Source organism: Podarcis gaigeae (assembly GCF_964106915.1).
Source record: "Podarcis gaigeae genome assembly, chromosome: 12".
Taxonomy (NCBI): Eukaryota; Metazoa; Chordata; class Lepidosauria; order Squamata; family Lacertidae; genus Podarcis; species Podarcis gaigeae.
The window spans coordinates 22,678,102-22,700,208 of record NC_139688.1 but is presented as its reverse complement, the minus strand read 5'-3'; the positions used below and the strand labels follow the sequence as shown (position 1 = coordinate 22,700,208).

The 22,107-nt window shown below is 40.6% G+C and overlaps 1 long non-coding RNA gene across 1 annotated transcript in view; it reads left to right on the top strand.

Moving 5' to 3' along the window:
• LOC310828105 overlaps nucleotides 1-22,107 on the top strand; it is a 60,926-nt gene that overhangs the window by 31,119 nt on the left and 7,700 nt on the right. The window contains exon 4 of the long non-coding RNA XR_014556674.1: nucleotides 10,176-10,358. This is a non-coding gene — a long non-coding RNA (uncharacterized lncRNA). The remainder of the gene's footprint in view (nucleotides 1-10,175; nucleotides 10,359-22,107) is intronic.

The following is a 22,107-nucleotide window of genomic DNA, read 5'->3' as shown; positions in this document are numbered from 1 at the left end:
TTAACCCTTCTTCAACATTATCTGTGTCAGAGAGGCCATTACCATTCCATTAAGTGTGTATGCCATGTTTAGTTGATCATTGGAGCAAAGGTAAAAAAAGTGTGACCCACCAGATGTTGTTAGACTATCAGTCCCAGCCAACATGGCCAGTGGTCAGGGATGATGAAGGTTGTAGTTCAGTAACATCTGGAAAGCTGTAGATTTCTCAGGCTTGATTGTGAGACATAATCACTCATTTCGTCCCTTTCCTCTCATTCAAGAAGGAATGCCTCTACCAAGAGGATGCCTGCTATGACGCATGCATCATTTAAGAACAAAGTATGCATCCCTCCCACCTTCAAAACTATATGCAGGCTTCATTGGTTAATACTCACACAGTTAAATCAAGATTTCTTTTAACTATGTGGCAGTCCTTTTTCAAATCAAATATTCATACGCTGGAAGCATTGGCATGTCACTTGAGCCATAAAGTTTAGCCATGATTTAAAGGTGAACATGCTTTGCTTGTCTGCTGTTCCTGAACTCAAGTTTGTGGTTTATTTCTGCCATGAAAGACCTTGGTTACAGTATGTGGTTTCCTTAGACAAACCACGAACCATGGCTTGTGGCAGGAGAAAAGCAAAACACCCTTGGTTTTCAACCCAAGTGTGTGCTTACCTTTGAATCCCCATTAACTGCTTTAAAGTGACATGAACCAGTGTGAAAGCCTGGTGTAAAAATGCTAACCATCAGGTGAACTTGCTTTTTTCTGAAGTGGTAGCTTCCAGTTTTCCCACATACTGGCTCTTCCGTAAGCAGAATGTGACAGATAACCTTAGGTAGCACAGCTGGGGCAACACTAATTAATTGTATGCAGTCTGGTCTTAGTCTGCTTTACTCCAAGCTGGTCTCATCCAGTTTAGTGAGACTTGCTCTTGAAATATTTTGTGACAGTGGTACGGACGACGTATTCTTGAAGCACACAGCTGTAGTAAGTAGCCACTGTCTCTTCCATCTGCTTAGGCACTAGAGACCCTTTGAATGAATGGAGAAGCAAATATGGTAACTGATGTTTTCATGCAATGCTATGCATATCACCAAACAGACATTTTTCTAGTCCAGCTGGTGTTGATATGTGCACATGTGCATGGGAATGCTTTGTTTTGTTTGCTGAAATTATAGAGGGGGATTTTAGTGTCATTCTCGTAAAAGAAAGAGACAATGGAACTACAATCTACAAACCTTGCACATTATTGCAAGGTTTTTCCATTGGGCAGATGTCATGCTATTCACTGATTAATGAGAAAATTCCAACTGCAGAGCCAGGTATATATTATGTCGGAAGTAGGTCAAGGCGGGAACATACTTTGCAACAAACACAGCCATCCTGTTGGCTCACTTGGAGAACTGAACAAACAGCCTTTCCAGTCCCATCCCTCCCCATCGGTGAAAAGCTTTGGAAGTTCCAAGTAACCTGTTCTAGCTTGTTTCAGGAACTTCATCAACTGCAAGTTCCTTAGGGTCTTTCCAGATAATGAAATGAAAGCTTGCAAAACATGCATGTTGTTTTTACTTGTATCTCTCCATTCATGTTTAGCCTGGGTGCTGAAGAGGCCAACCTGGAATTTTGGTGTGCCAAGCATGGTTTTATAGGTGTGTAGGTGCCAGAATCGGCAGTTTGAAATATTTGGCTGCAATGTTTTGGTAAATGCTTATGCAAGTGGTGGTATTTATTTTTAGATCCTTCAGATTAAAAAAACCAATTCAGTCAACAACAGTAGTTAGAATTCATATTAAACAACTAGGACATAAAGGGAATTCACATTTCGACTTGTGAATGTCAAAGTAGTGCAGATAAGCAATTTCATCTTCACCCTCTTCTCCAGATAAAGGGTATGCTGCTGCAAGTGTGTGCTCATTAGAGCAGCTGTCATGGAGTTCTAGCCAAAGTTAGTTTATATACTGCACAGACCCATTGAAATGAATGGACGACATGGGCTTGAATCTTAGCTCCATTTAATAGAGCTTCTGTTTTTGTTCCTGTTTATTATTTTGCTTTCAGGTAGTCATGGTTATAATTGCACTGTAACTTAGGCCCATTAATTTAAATGGGTCTAATCTAAGTCAACTTTAGCTTGGATCCAACCCATGATTTTCCTAGCTGTGGCACAGAAATGTACAAGAGAGTTTTAACTGTAGAACATTTACACCAGTTGATATGGTAAGGTGGTGTAGAATGCAGTTAACACTTGAAGAGTTCTAATACTGCTTTGGAGCTGGATGTATTGTTAAATGTGCAGTCTACGTGCCACCCTGCAATTTCCTCATGTAATCCCGACACTTAATTCTAGGGATCTTTTGGCACTGAGACCAGAATTTGACACTCCCAACAGTTAACACAGATCACAGAGATAAGTCAGAAGTCAATGTTGTTATATCAAAAGGGAATTAGCTTACTGGTATATACTAAAATATTCAATAAACAGTGTGTTGATACTAGTATTAATTTAGGAAAGTTAAAAACTGTTATAAGAGTTATTCTGATCAGCATTCATAGGAATGCACAAGAAACCTAGGATGTGGTCAGGGGAAAGGGGATGGGAGGAGAGATTTGACAGAAAGGCTGGAATAGGTATGGGTATCAGAAAGGAAAAATGGGCACTGCATCATGGGCACTGTAGAAACATGGGGAGGTTGTACAAAGATAAAATACTGAACAAAAATGAAATTTGCATTTGTTTCTCTCACTTTTTCCACTTACACTGCCCACTACTGCCATGTAGTTCTAGGAAGGCTGCCCAGAAGAGAATTCAGACTTTGGGCTAAAAAAAAAGGTTTTCCATCCATGAATGTGGCCATAGCACTTCATAGCCAGTGTTGTATCCTCAATGAGAATATCTTACAAATTTAGTCCACCCATTTCCACACTTTGAAGTCTGGACTTTTGTTTCAACTTCTGAATCATAACTCCTTTTGGATCCTTGTGTCACGGTGCCCCAGCCAGCTACAGCATGGACCACTCACAGACTTATCTTTAATTTTTCTGCAGTTTGACCTATGTCACAGAATTGTTTCCCATTGCCTGCTGCTTCCATAGTTCCTTTCCCTGACATATTAAAGTTCCAGTGGTAGTACATTAGCAAATAAAAACACCATTCATCTGAAATCACCCGGATATGTTTGTGGTGACACACAGTAGTACCATATATCACTTGCTCTAATGTAATAATGTCTGCTTCATTGTGTGTGGTTTTAAGGTCTCACTCTTGAGGTAAAGTACTGCATTGGACCCGAGTTGGCTAGTCTGAATTTCCAGTTTTCACAAGCATATCTTCAATGCTTTTTTCCTTGACATACCGTACAAATTCTGAACATATTATTCTGAACCGTTTGCTTTTTGTTCTCAATATTTGTTTACACAACTCATTCTATTGTAACAGAACCTGTTCCGAAAATTTGAGGTATATTGATGCTGGCATAGACTTGATACCTGCAGTCCTAATATGAACCACACTCTTAAATTACATTCCTGTGGTGCAGGTGGGTGGGGCTAACAGATGGACATAAAAAGCAGTGGCAAAAAGATCTATATTGCAAGGCTGGAAGGACAAATGCCCACCACTGACTTCTCACTGATCTGAATATCTCACTGCCCTTTCCACATTTGAACTCATGGCTTATAATTATCAATGTTGTATGGATGCCAATTGGGCATATGAATTGCTTATGTTAATCTATATGTTTAAGATAGAACGGATAGAATAGCCTTACTGTTAAATCAGCAAGCAATGGTTTTACATCTTACTTTTCTGTTATAGTTGCAAAATTAAAAAGGGTTAAAAACAGACACTATTGTGCACAAGCTTGCAGATTACATATTCTATACTTTTACACACTTGACTCTTTCCCCAGCAACTGCTCCCTCTGAAGGCCAATGGAGAGTCCATAATATAACACAACCACTGGAGTATCCACAACTCTTGCTAATATTTCACTTCTAAGCATGTTTTTGAGCAAAAACGCTTCTCCCACCATGCACATATTCAACACTGATGTCGAAACAGGTGCTCACTGTCGTTTTGAAGGCATTCTGCTACAATCAGATGTGAGATGTGTGTTGCAAACATGTATTGAACTCTTTATCTTCTCCATCATATCTTATACAAGATGGGCTTCCCTTCCTAAGCTGGTTGGAAAGAGAAAGGCTAAGGGCCCAGCATTATCAAGTAGGCTGGTCTGACATTCCATCTGATTCCATGGCCACATTGTATTAAATGTTCAATTATCTGACTGAATGGCATTCCATAACCATGGCTAATGCCTCATTGCATGCTTCTTGTTCTTGGAAGTGCCTGAGTAAACCTTTTTTTTTGCCACCTTCACAATGTAGACAGTTGTGTATCTAAAGTCCCCTCCTGCAGCTGCAGACTATTAGCATTCATACAACCATGTGGAAATGTGGAAGATGCTCTCCCATATGCTCAGTGTGAATAAGCAATACGATCAGTATCTTTATCAGAAGCTAGTCATGGCATAGGAATAATGTAATATTGACTACCTTAAATGATGATGATGATTTATTATTTATACCCCACCCATCTGGCTGGGTTTCCCCAGCCACGCTAGGCGGCTTCCAACAAAATATTAAAATACAATAGTCCTTCAGATATTAAAAGCTTCCCTAAACAGGGCTGCCTTCAGATGTCTTCTAAAAGTCTGGTAGTTGTTTCTTCCTTTGACATCTGGTGGGAGAGTGTTCCACAGGGCAGGTGCCACTACCGAGAAGGCCCTCTGCCTGGTTCCCTGTAACTTCGCTTCTCGCAGAGAGGGAACTTCCTCGGCGCTAGACCTTACATCACAATAACTTCCTGTGCTGTGATTTGCAAGGCTCACATGTTCTGTGGAAATTGCTTGTCAGACAGCACATAGGGAACTGCGAAATGCTGTTCATAGGACTTCCTATTGACCAGTGTCAGTACACAGACCATCAGCTCTTGACAGAAGCATCAATGGTCTGAAAGAACAGTTGGGACAGCCCCTGCCCTACCCTTCCTTCAGGCTGCTTAAGACCAGCATGCCCTTAGGGAAGGCAGAAGCGCCGCCAGCTGGCACGAGAGTAAAAAAGGGTAAAGATAAATGATCCATGGATGGTTAAGTCCTGTCAAAGGTGACTCTTGGGTGTAGTCTTTCCAGGTCATGTGGCCAGCATGACTAAACAGCTTCTGGTGCAATAGGACACCATGACTAAAGCCAGAGCACATGGAAATGCTGTTACTTTCCTGCTGCAGTGGTACCTATTTATCTACTTGCACTGGTGTGCTTTCGAACTTCTAGGTTGGCAGAAGCTGGGACAGAGCAACGGGAGCTCACTCCATCACGCGAATTTGAACTGCTGACCTTCTGATCAGCAAGCCCAAGAGGCTCAGTGGTTTACACCACTGCACTACCCGCTCCCAGCTGGCATGAGAGTACTGTCAGCCTTCTAGATAATGTATTTGTTTTAGTGTTTTGAAATTGCAAACCACCTTGGGTGCCATGGCAGAAAGGTGGTACATAAATCCATTAAGTGAATGAATGAATGAATGAATGAATGTTCCAACACAACCAATAAATGACATTAATATATGCATCCCTCCAAAGCATAGGCAACATTTTCAAATTCAGATTTACACCTCTGTGACATCTGTACAGTAATTTTGCACAACTATTGATCATGAATATGGCATAGATTTGACCCCTCTGTGCAATGTTTCACCTCATGCTCTGAGGTGGTTTTGTGATCCACTGTAAGCATGTCTGTCAGAGGAAGGTATGCCACTTTTGTAAATAGCTGCAGTTTCTGTCTTTCTTGACTGAGTAATCTGGGGTTAAAACCATAGCACTCTGGAGTCGAGGGATCATTAATTATTGACTCCATGAAGGGGAAATGTTATGTCTTGAGCTCATTGTAGTGATATAAATTGATGAGCAAGAACTTTAAGGATATACACCGTTTGCTTAGTGTTGTCTTTTCCCATGGGAGTTGTAGGACCTGAATAATTGAGGTGGATGGGAAAGTTTAACCATTTTATTGCTGGAACTATTGATAAATGCACAAATTGCAATAAAATTATTGATCTACTTGATATTCTAGTCATTTACTAATTAATTAAATAGAGCAGCTACATTTCCTGAGTGAGCATTTTAAGGTTTCTCAGCTACTGAAATGTTTGAGCCAAATATTTCAAATTGGCCAAAGATTACTGAGTAGCATTGTTTGGTTTGGGCATTTACACATAAAGGGGATATGAAAACAATGAAAACATGTCTGCCACACCAAAATCCAGAATTTGGCTATGTGTCTTTGAGTTCACACTTACTGTGATGGGGTATTGCACTTTCCCCGCCTCTTACGGCTCAACTGGATGTTAATTATTTGATCGCTACTAGCATTTCCACATTTAAATTGCAGCTGTGTCTGGGAAATCAAGACTGGGACCGTGGGGAGGGGGATTTAATCATTTCTCCCCATGCTGCATTCCTGATTAAAATAGCTCCTCTTGCCCCAAAGAGCACTGAGCCCAGCAACATTTATTCTCATGTGTACAAAGAATTGCACCTTGAGACTATGATCTTATGCATGCTCACTTGGAAGTAGACCTCTCTGAAATCTGTGAGACTTTGTAACCATGGAAAGTTAAGTCAACCGAGATTTTGAAATGGTGGGGACCAAGTTTCATAAGCTTCTAACTATAACAAAAACATCATTTTGCCATATTACAGAATCAGCTGATTTCTTTACAGCTCTGCATAAAGTATCACAGATAATGTGATGAGCCATGTCATCAGGATGTTTAGCTGAACCAAGCCCTATAAAGTTATGTCATCATCTTACATAATTTGGAGGTGGAGTCAGGTGATGTTTTTTAAGCATAAATGTGAATGAAAAAGCAGGTCCACTGCCAAAAAACCCCCAAGTGTTCTACCATGTAAGAGCGAAATGCCGAGATAGGACAGTACAGTATCAGGTGTTCAAAAATCAAAGAATGTCCCAAGTTAAAACATAGGCTCCTCATCTAATGTTAGGCTGCCCATTGCTGTCATTGAATTACCAACAGGGAAAAGAAGGCCTGTAAATCCCATTCTTCCTGCTGTTGCTGGAATAGCCATTAATCCTGCTATAACCTGCCACCAAACATGACTCAATACAAATTCCTCTGGATCCTCTCCTCCTTCCATGCATCTGGTAAGAGTCTGTGCCTTCAATTTACTTTCGGTGTGCAAGTCCATATGCAACTTGACCAGAATAACATCAACACAAGGAATTTAATCATTTGATTGAATTTATTATATACCATATTGGCTCAGGGTGGTTTGCAGTATTTATAACACTTCCTTCTTCCTTTCCTTTCTCCTCACCATTGTAGATATGTAGACAAATAGAAACTGAAAGACACTGGGGCTCCTCTGTCAGACGACTCAGCTACATGTGTAAAGATAAAGTGCTTTATATGCGTTATAACACCATGACACCAGATGACGCTATGGAGTTCCATTTTTCACCAATGGAACTTCCTTGTCTGAAGTTTACAATGTGTTTAACTGAACGCCTTCTTGGCTGTGTCAAGATTCAGCCAGAGTAACATATGGAGGTGCTTTATAATTCAATCCTACTCCTAGGAAAGTGGGGATAGGATTGCAGCCTTACACCTTTTGTCCATATAGCCCAGTATGGTCTCCACTTATAGGCAGCAGCTCTCCAGTGCCTCAGCAGAGAAAAGTCTTCCCATCACCTGCGGCCTGATATTTTAAAATGGAGGTGCCAATGACTTGACTCTTGGAAATTTTGCGTGCAAGTTATGTGCTCTACCACTGAGCTATTATCTCTTCCCCTAAACAATGCTCCCTGCCTGCTACCTGGGATGAAGTCCTCTGCCACTCCAGAGGGGCTGGGCCAATGGCCCCAATAGTGTCCTAGTTGTTGCCTCAACAGAACCACAGATAAGGCTAGATGGGGACAAGGTGGCAGGGAGGTGAGCATCTCCCTTGCCATGGTGATGAGGACACTTCCTCCATTGCCTGGAGGCGTCAGTGGGTGGAGTCCTGTCAAGCCTGTCAGGTCTTGTTGACCAGGAGGTCAGGCACCAGCAAGCAAGGATTACTTCTCCAGTCACCCACAGAGAGTGGGAGAGGAGAGGACAAAGGTCTGGGATGATTTAACTCTCTTGCAACTGAGGTTGAAAGGGAGAAAGAGCCACAAGGGTTGGGCCATCTGCTTTTTGCCCATTACAAAAAACATTAATCCCATTAAAATCTCTGGTGAATATTTATGACCCCATCCACCTAGTCCTAACCCAGAGTAGTTGCCTGGACTTGCAACTATAGTAGTAACCATGCACAACAAAGGTATGCTGGTCCTATTCTCGACAAGAAAATATTTACCAATTAAAATGTGGTTCTGTAATGAAGCCGTTCATTAGAACTGTAATAACAAAACAGCAGTTGATGTTCTAGCAAGCCAGGTATGACTGTGTTTCCACAAAAGTGAGTGTCTTCCTTTATCTTCTTAACAGAAGCTTTTCTCTTTGGAGAATAGGGGGACATCTTCATAAAAATCACATAGAGCTGGTTTATCTAACTTGAAAGAATAACTGTCATTGCCTTTTCTTAGTCTGGGTGATCAAAAGGAGACTAATTTTCAAAGGGAGATAGGAGTTTTCAGAGTAAGCTCTCCTTGAGGCTGAAGCCTCTGCCTCACTGTTTATTTCATTGGCAACTATGATCTCGCACACAATAATGTCTCTCTCTGTATAAATAACTGACAACTTGCTGCCCTTTATTTTTATGCTGGACTCCCAAACTGAGGTTGATGCCGTTAGATAAAGTGAGGGGGCTGCTTCAGGCAGTATTAGGTTATATTTTTGGGGGAGGAGGGGGAATCATTCAAGAGAGGCAGACTGTAAGTTATTCAGTATAAATATATTTTTACAATGTGCAAAAGTGCAGAAGAGTCATTTGAATTTTCTACCTCAGTATGCCTTGGGCTAGCTTTGAACCACACTGTGATGGATGCTCTGGCTTTGCAGATTAACTTTATAGTGCTGAGAGCTTTACCCTGAGCCTCACCTCTTCTTATCAGATAGTGCTCATTCATTTTCTTATTTTCAGCCCAATATAAAGGACATCCAGTAGCAACCCTCAGTAGTCATTTGTCTGTCTCAAGGATGGGGGATGTGTGGCCCTCTAGATATTAGTTAGACTCCAACTCCCATCATCCTCGGCAACCATGACCAATAGCCAGGGATGGTGGGAACTGCAGTCCAGAAACACCTGAAGACATGTTCCCCATGTCTGGCCTATCCCACTCAAAGAGCTGACAGACATCAGATCAAAACTATATGGGAAATTCATATGTCTGGCTTTTACCAGTGTGTGTGTGTCATTTTTCTCTTCCCACACACAGTTTGACCCTATGTGATGTGCTGTTATTTGCCAGCTCACCGGTTTTGACACTCTCTTCTTTAGTGTAATTACTCTTGTTGTAAACAACTGAAACAGACCTATTTATTGGGCCAGCAGGTTTGTGCAGGCCCCAGGCACAAACTCCTTTGCTTAAAACAAAAAGAAAAGAAAAGGTGCTGTTCGCCTTGTATTGCTATCATTATGAGACGCTTTTAAACATCTTCCAATAAATGCCCTTCAAGTGTCTGATATTTGATCCTGAGTTAACTCAAAACTGCTTTGAGCTCTTCCCCTTTCAATTTGAATTTTCTAGCTGTGTATATACCCTTTAAAGCACATTTGCAGCACATTATTTCCCTCAGTTCCTTGTGAAAAAGGATTGATTGTTAAACGGCTCTGAAAATCGTAGCTCTGTGAGGAGAATAGGGAGTCCCTTAACAAATCTCAGCACCCTTAACTACACTTCGCAGAATTCTTTGGGGAAGCCATGACTGCTTAAAGTGGTATAATATTTCTTTAATGGCCCTTGAGTTGGCTATCCTGCCTTTGTTTGAAGACCTCTGGCAAGGGGAAGCCCACCACCCCTTTACATAGTTAGTTCTATCGTTCAATTCCTCTTACAATCAAGAATTTTGTCCTCATGTTTTACTTACTGTAACATAAATTTGCTAGATCTAGTTCTAACCTAGATCTTTAAAAAGCTCTATAATTGACTTCCAAGGAGAGAAACAAACAAGCTTTTATTTTATTTTCAGAAAAAGCCCAGACCTGAACTTCATGTGGCTTTCAATTTCAAACCATTGTTCTCATGATGGAAGATGGAACTAAAAATCACATTTTACGTACTTCAAGAGTGGTTGCTGCATACAAAACAGTCTTCTAATCATCAGCAGTGCCGAGAAAGGAACTATTATATGCGCGGTATTAATCCAGTATTGGTAAGTTCACCCACTTGCATAATGTGCTGTGCACTTCTTTCAAGACATCTGCTTAAAGGTTATCTAACTCATTATCATCACATCTAGGAATGGCATTGATAAAACATGTGTTTTTCCCTTATAGAAGAGATATGGTGGGGGACAGTTGTTCTATTCAGTGGATAGAGAAATTAGACAGTTCTGTTTTTATGCAGTTACATATTCATCTAAACAAAATGAGTAGCCATAAATGTCACTGTTAACCTTTCATCTGAAGGTCTCTAGCCTGGAGGGAATGCCAGATAACGGGAAAACAGAAGTAAATTTGAAGTAAGAATGGCAATACTTTACACAGTGCCTTTTACTGTTGGATTATAGTATGCAGCAGCGCTCCTAATATTTAAATCAATATCTGAAGGCTTTGTTTTAAATTGACAGCAGAAATGGCTCAAGTCATATTGGTGACTTTGGCAGAAAATCTGAATGCTGCCTCGTGCGATAGTTAAAATACAATAACAGGCAATTTGTTGTCCTTTTTAATGATACTGTATTCCCAAATTGACTGCTTAAGGTGGGCTAACTTACCCAGCTATTGTTGCTAATGTTCTTAAAGCAGCAGCGCATATAATTCTCCATACAAAACTAAATACTTTATAAATAAGCACTGAGTGCATAGTTCACCAGAAAGTTCTGTTGCATGAGTCTCTTTTAAATTAACTGGAACAATGCAAAAGCGTTTATAGTTAAAACACTACTGTGCTCTCAAACTGCTTCCATTCATTTCAGCAGAATTCCTGCAACAAAATGTTCCCATTAATGGTGGTCTAAAACAACCACACACACTCTCTTTTATTCATTATGTTTTTATCCTTCAAGGTGTCATAGTTGGTGTCTCCCCTCTTCCCATTTTACCCTTGCAGCAATTCTATGAGGTAAAATTGACTGAGAGGAAGTGATTATCTGCCTGTAATCCTATGTACATTTCTAGAGACTGAGCTTCATTTACCTCAGTGGGACTTACTTTTGAGTAAACATACTTCAAAGTGTGCCACACTGGTATCTCATAGAATTGGAAGGGACCACGAGGGTCATTTAGTTCAACCCCCTGCAATGCTGGAATCTGTTTGCCCATTGTGGGGCTCAAACCCATGACTCTGAGATTAAGGGCCTCATGGTCTACCAACCGAGCTACCCATGTGTGTCACCCACCATTCATCATGACCAACTCAGAATCAAAATCCACTTCTCCCCAATCCTAGTATATCTGCCTGGTAGTCACTTTACCACACTGGCCATTTTGACTATCCTCTTCATACAAAACATTCTGTGGCAAAACTAGACCAGTGTCAGTGAAGTCCAAATTCGTACTGAGGAAGACATTGCTGGCAAAAGAAAACTGCCTCCATCCTTTGTAGAGTTGCCACCCCAGTCAGTTTTTGCCTAAAGCACAAACATTTTAAGTGAATTTGAAGATTCCTGTTCAGGCAAAACATCTGAGGAATTTTGCAGGAGACAAAGAGAGCTTTAATGAGACTAATTACTCATAGCTGTGTGTGTCTGTGCATCGTAAAGCTGATTCTAAGATTTACCTTAAGAAGATAAAGGCAATTGACAAAAGACCTCCATAGATAAAATACCGTATTTATTGCTCTGGAAGACTCACTTTTCCCCTCCTAAAAAGTAAGGGGAAATGTGTGTGCATCTTATGGAGCAAATGCAGGCTGCGCAGCTATCGCTGAAGCCAGAACAGCAAGAGGGATTGCTGCTTTCACTGCGTATCGATCCCTCTTGCTGTTCTGGCTTCTGATATTCAGAAATTTTTTTTCTTGTTTTCCTCCTCCAAAAACTAGGTGCGTCTTGTGGTCTGGTGAGTCTTATAGAGCGAAAAATTTGATTTTTTTTTTCAAATGATGCCATATGGTTTTCTTCATGGCAAATTCTCAAAAACAACACTTGCAGATTGAGATATTCAATGGTTGGAACGCGTTCACATTATCATTTGGGGAGCCATAACCTTTTTTTCAGGACTAAGAGGTTTAAGTTTTATTAGAAAGGTATTTTATATTGGATGAAATCTGGTGGTGTGAATGGAATAGACTTCTACTTGGACAATGGGACTTTACTGTCCCCTCTTCCCCCTACAGTCCCCTGCAAGCCCCCAAATCTACTCTGCAATAGATTTGGACAGAGCTGACGACGGGCTGCCTCTCAGAGGGGAAAAGATGCAATTACAGCAGTGAGGAGCAACAGCGGTGAAGATCAGTGGAGCATCTTGTCTGGGGAACATACCCACTGATCTGATGATCTCTAGAGGTTGGGCTGACGTCAGTTGGGGATTTGTTATTGTGCACCATCCTCCCCCTGCCACCTTTTGTACAAGTGTAACTTGCTTCACAGGATTTGGTTGATTAGTAACTCCACTTTCACCTTTCATCAGCTTGCAGACAAGGTTGCAGTAACGCATTGCGCCAGGATTCTGTTCTTTAGCCTCCTGTTGTGAATGGAATGTGAGGGTGTGTAAGCTGTTTCTCTAAGGCAGTGTGTGAAATATGATTGGCAGGCAAAGTCATGTTTGGGTACATGAAGAATGTTCTTCCAGAATTGCAGTAAAACATTAACATTGTGCTGCTGCTGCTGCTGCTGCTGCTCCTCCTCCTCCTCTTCTTCTTCATTGAAACTTTTCATTGTAGAATACAATAAAAAACCAAATATTTTTTTTAAAAAAGGGAAAGGAAAAGAGAAGGTGGGAAACAAAATGCAAATCTCTCTTTTAAAGGTAGATCTTAACCCTTGCCTCACACAGAAGTGGGTGGACCCTCCCAGCTCTCACCTGGGAGTGTCTCTTTCTTCTCCCCACCCTGGGACATCATCCCTTCCTTGCCAGTCTGGTGTAGTGGTTAAGAGCGGTAGTCTTGTAATCTGGTGAACCAGGTTCGCGTCTCCGCTCCTCCACATGCAGCTGCTGGGTGACCTTGGGCTAGTCACACTTCTCTGAAGTCTCTCAGGGTCTTTCACCAGCCAGCTATCTCCTTCCTGTGCATACCCTCATTAATCCAGATTAGAGGACATCAAAAAACCAAAACGAAACATAGCAAAAGCAAAGTAGATAAAGTAGATATTCTTGTACATTGTGTTCCTATTCTTGATTACCTGCTTATTCTAGTATTTTTCCTGCATGAGGCTTTGGCACACATGTCTTATTTACAAATCTCAACAGGCTTTGCTTCATCAAATGCTTAACATTCCTTTCTTGGGCGAGCAATGGCTGTTATGTAAGAACTGGTTCTGACACTCAAGCAAGGAAGTGTTGTGGCTTTCTGTTTAATCTCTTGCGTTGGTGCACAGATTACATGGGCAGTTCTCCTCTCCACCAGAGACAGGCAAAATTAAAGAAAACCTTGAGCCCAACACTTAGTTAACAAAGTTAATCAAAGTAGGACATTCATTCTTCTGCCTCCTCTCAATATAGATATAGATATAGAACAGCATTATGTAACTAGTTGTCTTGATCTGTTCTTCTCCTGCATAGATTTTGTTGAGCAAAAGTCTGGGTTCCCCCTCTCACTACTTTTACCCATAGCACTAACTTCACTCTCTTGTTCGTTTACATTGCCATTAGGCAAAGTGTTGGTGCAGATTTTTAAAAAGTAGCTGGACTTGAGAAAATTTTTGTGTCCATGCCTCTGTTTTTCCCATGGGCCAGGAATTCCCAGAGCCATCTTTATAGTAAAATGGGGGAGAGTTCAGGTAAATGCAGATAAGATCAACAAATGAAGTACATGTGGGAGTAACATATATTTAAAGAGATGTTTGTTCTATGCACGAAGAAGAAAGGATAAAGGATAAAGTGTATTAGAAGTTATAGATGGATTATTAGAATGAGACAGGGATGAAGTACAAAATCTGGCCAGTGGGCCAGATCCTGATCTGCCCAACCCCCTGTGAGCATTTTGGTAGTGGGCCCTTCACTAAACCTGCTTTGCTACTTTCTTGAATGTTTTTGCTTACCAGAATGTGTCTCTGAACTCTGGTAATGCCTTTTGCTTGCCTGGATTTGTGTGTGTAGAAAAAAGCCTAATGCACAAAGGTAAAATTAGAATACTAATTAAAATACCCTCCAACATTCCTTGTTAAAATAGGGGCATTCTATCCTAGAGGGAATAGAATGTCCCTATTTTCATGCGGAATCATTTACTCCACCCACTGTTGCTTCTAACCCCACCTACCACCAGTGCATGTCGTTCTCCACCCTGCCCCCCCCAAAAAAACCACAGGTTGCCTGGAAGGGAATGCAGCCCTCTGGCTGAAAAAGGTTTCCTGCTCCTGGCACAAGCCCTTATTCAGAGAATCAGAAGAACTGTAGCAGGAGAAGATCAAAAAAACCTGAAGGTGGCACTAAAGGAATATACTGGAGATAATCAAATACTTGTTCTCTTTGAGTGAATATAGCCTCATGTGGCCAAAAGAAAATGAGCAAATCAGATTCAATCATTCTATTTCATATCCTTTTCCTCCCCTCATTCCATTTCTCTCTCTCTCTCCTCCGTTCTGTCTTTTATTTAACAGCTGGCTTTGTATTTTCATATTCCTCACTCACAACATCCTGCATCGTTCTCGCCCCACCAAATTCAATACATCAGTGGTGGTCTAACAGTGTAGTGCAGTATCTAGCACAGCAACAGGGCAACCTCAATACGCGGGGGAAAGATGTAATGGACATATGTTGATTTGTGCAAAGAAACGTTGACACAGGTAAACCCTTATGGTGCACCGGCACTGCAAGGCTTTCAGCTTAACACTATCCATGTTTATTTGGAAGGAAGTCTTACTGAATTCAATGCCTTCACTCCCTTAGAAATGTGTGTAGGTCTTCAACAGGTTCATTCCCTGTATCAGAGAAGGCTGGAATCTCAGAACCTAACCTACCACACAGGGTTGTAGTGAGAATGAAATGGGGATGGGCAGAATCACCTTGAGATTGTTGGAAGAAGATGATGATAGATAGATAGATAGATAGATAGATAGATAGATAGATAGATATTCATGGATCTTACATAATGAAAAAGGCTGAGGGGTAATTACTGTGATTGACTGAAGGCATCTCCCAAGGAATATAGTCTGTCAGTAAGCTTAGGTAAAGATGGGTCTGTTGTTGTGCAAGATCAGTTCCTGCTCTAATGGAAAGTTAGATCTGAAGCTATAAATGGGTGATAGTCATAAATAAATTTAGCTGCTCTGGGGTGGGGGCAATGTTACCTGCAAAAATTATTTGCTAAAGCAAGCTGAAATATAACACGGGCTCTGACTGTTCCGTTCGGGTGAAATCAAAGTTCCATTTGTTGTCCACTGTTTATTTCTCCTGGATAGCAATAATTATATTTCTTTCATAAAAGCAAAACAAATCACCTAGGCATTTGTAATATCCAAGGCCCTCTGCATATCTAAGATCTGTCTTAAAGAAGCCATCAGTTAGAATGAAATGTTCCAGGGAGTTGACAGTACGTAATAATATTAAACAACAAATGTGGAAAACACACATGAAATACAACTTTGTACAAATTTATCAAAATATTTAACTTGATTTGGGTTGGATGCCAAGCAATAACACTTTTTGTCCATTTGATTTTGTGCCACCTAACAGTAATGTGAATGGATTAAACAAGGTGCAGGTTTTTTGTTTGTTTTTTAATGCTTCATGCAATTATACTGCATAATGCTGGATCCAACCACTCATTCCACAGTAGTTCATGTGAGGGATCTAGGTAGGTTGGGTTATTCTTCAGAGGTGGGAAAAGAACAATGAACATTTACTTGCTCAAAGAATGTAGAAGTCACCATACATTTAAACAGTGCTTTTTTATTTAAAAAATGTTTAGGGGTACTCTTATTTTGACTCAAGAAAATAACCATTTTATAGTTCCAATTGGGAAAAATAAATACAGTAAATGGACAAAAGTACAAAGATTCACAAACTGTTTAGGGGTATGCATACCCCTGCGTACCCCCAGAAAAAGCTCTGCATTTAAAGCACTTTGATACCATTTGATACACTCATATATTCCCCCAAAGAGTTCAGGGAACTGTGCAGTTCATTAGGGGTCAGGGGAGCCAACTTGAATGAAAGTTGGTGGGGAGGGGGCACAGGTAAGCCCACCCCCCATAATCAATCACATGACATGGCACACACACCCCATTTGAATGGCTATGCCCATCAACTTTGGGGGCCCTGGCCTCCTCAAAAAAATTTGGGGGGGAGCTGAAGGGACCTTGGCCTCTAGGAGTTGGCTGCTATGTTAGTGGTCCTGAAAGTTGTTAGGAGACCCTCATTCTCTTTCCAGAGCAACAATTCCCAGAGTGGCGTCCTGCTTTATAGGGAATTTTGGGAATTGTAGCTCTTTTTTTTTTTCCAAATACATTTTTATTAAGGTTATACACATAACAAACATACAACCAAATACAAAAGAAAAAATTGTAACAAAAAAGAGAGTCAAGATATACAAGCCAACTTTTTCCTCTCTCTAACTATACAAAGATAGATTAATCTGGCTATTTCACAAAACAGTAAAAGATAAAAACAAAAACAAAACACCCACAGAAACCGCCTCCTGGACTTCCTTCCATCCTTTTGGTAAGTATCAAATATCTGCTTCCAATTACGTATTTGATTTTTAATCTATAGGCCTAAATTCACACGCTGGTAGTATTTGTTCTGACCCCGCCAATCACATTAAGCATTTATTCCAATATAGTTCCAGTATTTACTCCAATTTTTCAGAGATTTCTGTTCATCGTGGTCTCTTAATTTACCTGTTAATTTATCAAGCTCAGCATATTTTATCATTTTAATTTGCCAATCATTTATATTGGGGATAGTTTCCACTTTCCAATATTGTGCCAATAAAATTCTCGCTGCTGTGGTGGCATAGAGGAATATCGTTCTATCTTCTTTCTTAATATCTTTACCCGTCATTCCCAGCAAAAAGGCTTCGGGTCTTTTGGGAAAAGTGTATTTAAATATTCTTTTAAGCTCATTGTAAACCGATTCCCAAAAGCCTTTCACCTTTTTGCATGTCCACCATAGATGATATAGGTCACCCTCCACCTCCCCACATTTCCAGCATTTCTTATCTTTTAGTCTATACATTTTGGCCAACTTCACAGGGGTGTGGTACCACCTATATAGCATCTTCCAAACATTTTCTCTCAGAGACATACATGCTGTAAACTTTATGTTACAATTCCACACTTCCAGCCACCTTTCAAAATCGATGTTATAACCAAAGTCAATTGCCCATTTAATCATTGCCTCCTTCACCTCCTCGTCCTTTGTATACCACTCTAAAAGTATGTCATAGATTCTAGATAGGGTTTTGTTTTTACCTTCTATTACTTCTACATTGAATTTTGATTTTTTGTCATCAAAACCCAACTTCTTCTTGTCCTCTTTTAGCAAATCATTCACCTGGTGGTATTGCAACCACCCAGTGAATAGATTTTTTATCTCTTCATAAGGTCTAAGTCTTGGCCCTTGGTCTGTTTTTCTTAACATTTCTTCATAGGTGGCGTTTTTCCCCTCCATGTTTGTTTTCTTCACCGTTAAAGCCTCAATTGGTGAGATCCACCATGGGGTCTTTCTTTCAAGGAGATTTTTATTCCTTTCCCATGATTGGTATAAAGGTCCTCTAAAAATATGATTTAGAAAGCTCTTGTGGGCCTTCACTTTCCCATACCAAAGGTACGAATGCCATCCGTACCAATTATTAAAGCCTTCTAAATCCAGTAGATCTCTATTCTCCACTTTTATCCAATCTTTTAACCAAAGTATGCAGGCCGCTTCATAGTATAGACTTAGATCCGGGAGAGAAAAGCCCCCTCTTTCTTTTTTATCTATCAAAATTTTCATTTTTATCCGTGGCCTTTTCCCCTGCCAGATATACTTTGCCAAGACTCTCTGCCACTCTTTGCATTGTTTTAGGTCTTTAAGTAGGGAATTGTAGCTCTGGGAGGGGAATAAGGGTCTCTTAACATCTCTCAGCACCCTTAACAAACTATGGCGCCCAGCATTTTTTGGGGGAAGCCATGAGTGTTTAAATGGTGTCACTGTAGTTTAAATGTCTGGTGTGAATGTGGCCTATGTTGCCAGGGGAGAGGGAGGTGGTGGGTAAGGCTGTGCATCAATTTCTTGGCATTTCCCCTCCACCATTGATAAGGCAAGGCTAGGTGGTGTGCTGAACCCCTGTGGAAAGTATAGCAAACAGTATAATGCTATGCATGTCTATTCAGAAATAAGGTCTACACAGTTCAGCCGGGCTTACTCTGCAGCCTACGGCATAAACAGGAAACTAAATTGTGGCTACCTCCTATGCATTAGTTCAAAAAATGATCAATGGAGAAAATATACTTAGCAAAAGGCAGTCACAAATCTAATACTGTATGGAGAGGACTTTCTATAAACTGGGGGCCTTGACCAAAAAAGGCCCTCCCTCTGATCATCAAATAGCTCATATCAGACAGGATGGATGGATCTAGAAGAGAGACTCTGGTGATGAATGCATCGTTCAGGAAAGCTTCTACGGCTTTTAGGATTTTAGGGTTGAGCAGCAACCCAGGCCAGTGTGATCCCAAGGCGTATGTGTATGCGTGTCGGTTGGGGGGGGCAAAACTATCTGCATTACATTACCTGGCCTGAGTCCCTAAATGAGCCTGCTGTGCTCAGGTGCAGTGGAAGACGTTACCTCATCACCTATGTTGAAGAAAGATTCAGTTGTCAGTCAGGTTGGCTTTGGTACATGGAATTGAGAGAGGGATGCTATTTTGTCGTTAACCTCGGGTAGAAAGTGTATGGGGCCATCCGTGGCACCAGCACTTTAATTTGCACGTGGGAACAGACTGGGAGGCAGCATTGTTCAAGGACAGGTGAACTGATGTTCTGCATAACTGGTAGTCCCAGGTAGCTAGTTGCTGTATTTGTTGGAAGTCGTCAAACAGCAGCATCTTTTCAGAGCCAAATTAGATTATGTGCATAAATGGAGAGCAGTTCAGATTAAGGGAAATGACCACTTGAAGGTTTTCCCAGGTTATCTGTCAAAACATGTCTCAACATTTCCACCTAGTGGTGGTGGAAAATGAAGATTTCCCTACATTACGGTGAACTTTTCAAGTCAGCAAATGATAGCTGGGGGATGCAAATAGAGACTTGTCCATGGATAAATGCATAGTTGAGTCACAGGCCAGCATGAGCTGGGCATTTCAAAAAGCAAGGTGGACCGCTGTATGTTATGTTCAGAGGACACTCTGAGCCACTCATAATGTTGAATTACATTATAAAGCTCTCAGTGGAAAGAAAAACAGTGACATTAATCAGTCCTGAGCTACTGACTCCCTGTGAGGGTATCACAACTCAAGACCTACCAAGCCAAGCAGAGTCCATCAGCCATTAATTTCAGCCTGCAAGTACATGAGAGCTGATGTGTTTTTGCCATCCTAGGAAGGTTTCAAAAACAGATTTAGTATAGACATACAGTACGTACACTGAGTTGGTGGGCTGCATTTTGCTTGCTGGGTGACAAGTTGTGCAGGCCTGTGCTGAAGTCTTTTGCAATACCTCTCAAGGGTATCTCCTTCCCTCTAAGCAGAATCTCTTAACTTTCAAAGTGGCAGTTCCGGGACCATCTGACTCCATTATCTCTGTACCACAACAATGGCAAAATCCTGACCAGGAGTCACCCTTATCTGCTCTCCAGCTTGGCTGAACTCCATACTTTTGTCTTAATCACTGCTTGGCTGGGCTTCAGCAATTATCTTTTATGGTCCTTTTTAACCTTCACTGTCTAATCATTCGGCAGCGGCTGCTGCTCTGTATCACCTCCAAAAAGGTCTGTAGCTTGAGATGCACAACAAGATCCAGTTTTAAGAGCTTCCTCTTTCTGTTCCAATTGTAAATAATGCAAACTACTTCAAAGAATGGAAAGAATATATTTCTAAATTTATCTGGCAGGGGGAAAGCCAATAATTAAATTTAAAATGTTGATAGATACAAAAGGAAGAGGCTTTGCCCTGCCAGACCTGCAATTGCAGGCAGCTTGTTTGTGTTGGTTAAAGGACTGGATTGTATTGGACAATGCAGACATCAGGAAGAATTTGGATAGAGTTTTGGAGAAATATAAAAATCTGCTAGAAAGAAAAAACACCTTTATGGTTATCCCCCATCGAAGCAATTACAATTAAGAGAGTTAATATGGACAGACAATAGGTGACTTACAGGGAATTGCTGGACTTTGCAGGGTGCGAACCCAGACTGGAACCTATGAAGAACTTAAGGAGCCAAGTTACGAACTGGTTACAATACCACCAGATATGTGATATGCTTATGGTAGACAAAATAAAAATAAAAATAAAAATGGAGTTTTGGACCAAAGCTCACAATGTGGAAAATAACTGTTACAAAATAACAGTTAAAGCATCAATGACACACTGGGCAATAGATATAGGACACAATATATACTTAAACCTCTGGAAGAAACTCTGAAAAAGTGACTTGAAATTTACCACGTGTTATTTTCTGAAAGAGAACTATTTGAAAATGATTCATGGATGGTATTTAACTCTGAGTAGTTTAGTTAAGATGTATAAAGCAGAATCAGATACGTGTTGGAAATGTAAAGAAATGGGAGGAACTTCTTTCATATGTGGTGGATATGTAGAAAGGTAAAAGAATATTGGGAAATGATTTATAATGAGTTGGAAAAAATGTTTAAATTTACCTTCCAAAAAAGCAACAACCAGAGTCTTTTTTGTTGGGACTAACGCAGACAGAAATCCCCAGGTGTCAGAAAATTTTATTTATGTATGCAACAACAGCGGCCCGTGTTCTGTTAGCCCAAAAATGGAGCAAGGTCCCGTGTAAAGATGATTGACAGCTTAAGATGTTAGAATATGCAGCACTTGCAGGCTTAACACATAGAATAAGAAAGCAACAAGAACATATATTTAAAGAAGAGTGGAAAATATTTATTGAATATATGGAAAATAATTGTACACAGCTGAAAACGCTGGCAGTGTTAAGATAAACTCAACAGAGTAAACAATATTTGATTGATGTAAAAGTGGAAAATTGATTTGAATGGTTAGAGTAAAATATGCAGGAATGTATTATATGTAATATGAACCATGGAAGGAGAAAAAGGGAAGTCATTGGATATTTTAAAGTTTGTAAAGTGTTTATTTTGAAATGTAAAAAACTGAAATACACGCACGCACGCGCGCACACACACACACACACACACACACACACATATATATATATGAACTTCCTCTTTCTGTTTTGCAGAACCACCTACGGTCCTGAGTTGTTTCCTCTATATGAAAATAACTTATTCAATTAACCTCAAGATGACTTCATATAATGCTATTCATGGTGACCTATTATTATTGCTCTTGATCATAGAGTAGCACCTGCCCTGTATATTTGGAATATTTTATGAGATTTAATTTGCCGGTACACATTAATACATTGCCCAGTGCTATTAAATACAGAGTTGGATCCAGACTTAGTCATATATGGAGTAGACGCATTGCAATCAAGACAGTCACTGGGTGTACCCCAAGGGCTCAGATATACTGTTGTTTAACATTGGTGATAAGCTTCCTGTACTTCCATTAATTCTCCATTGTCCACATGGTGTTCTCCTCCAAGTCACTGCCTTCCCACCCTTTCCCCTCCCTTGGTCTGGATTTTCTCATACTCTCCCCTTTTTGGAAGTATCTCTGA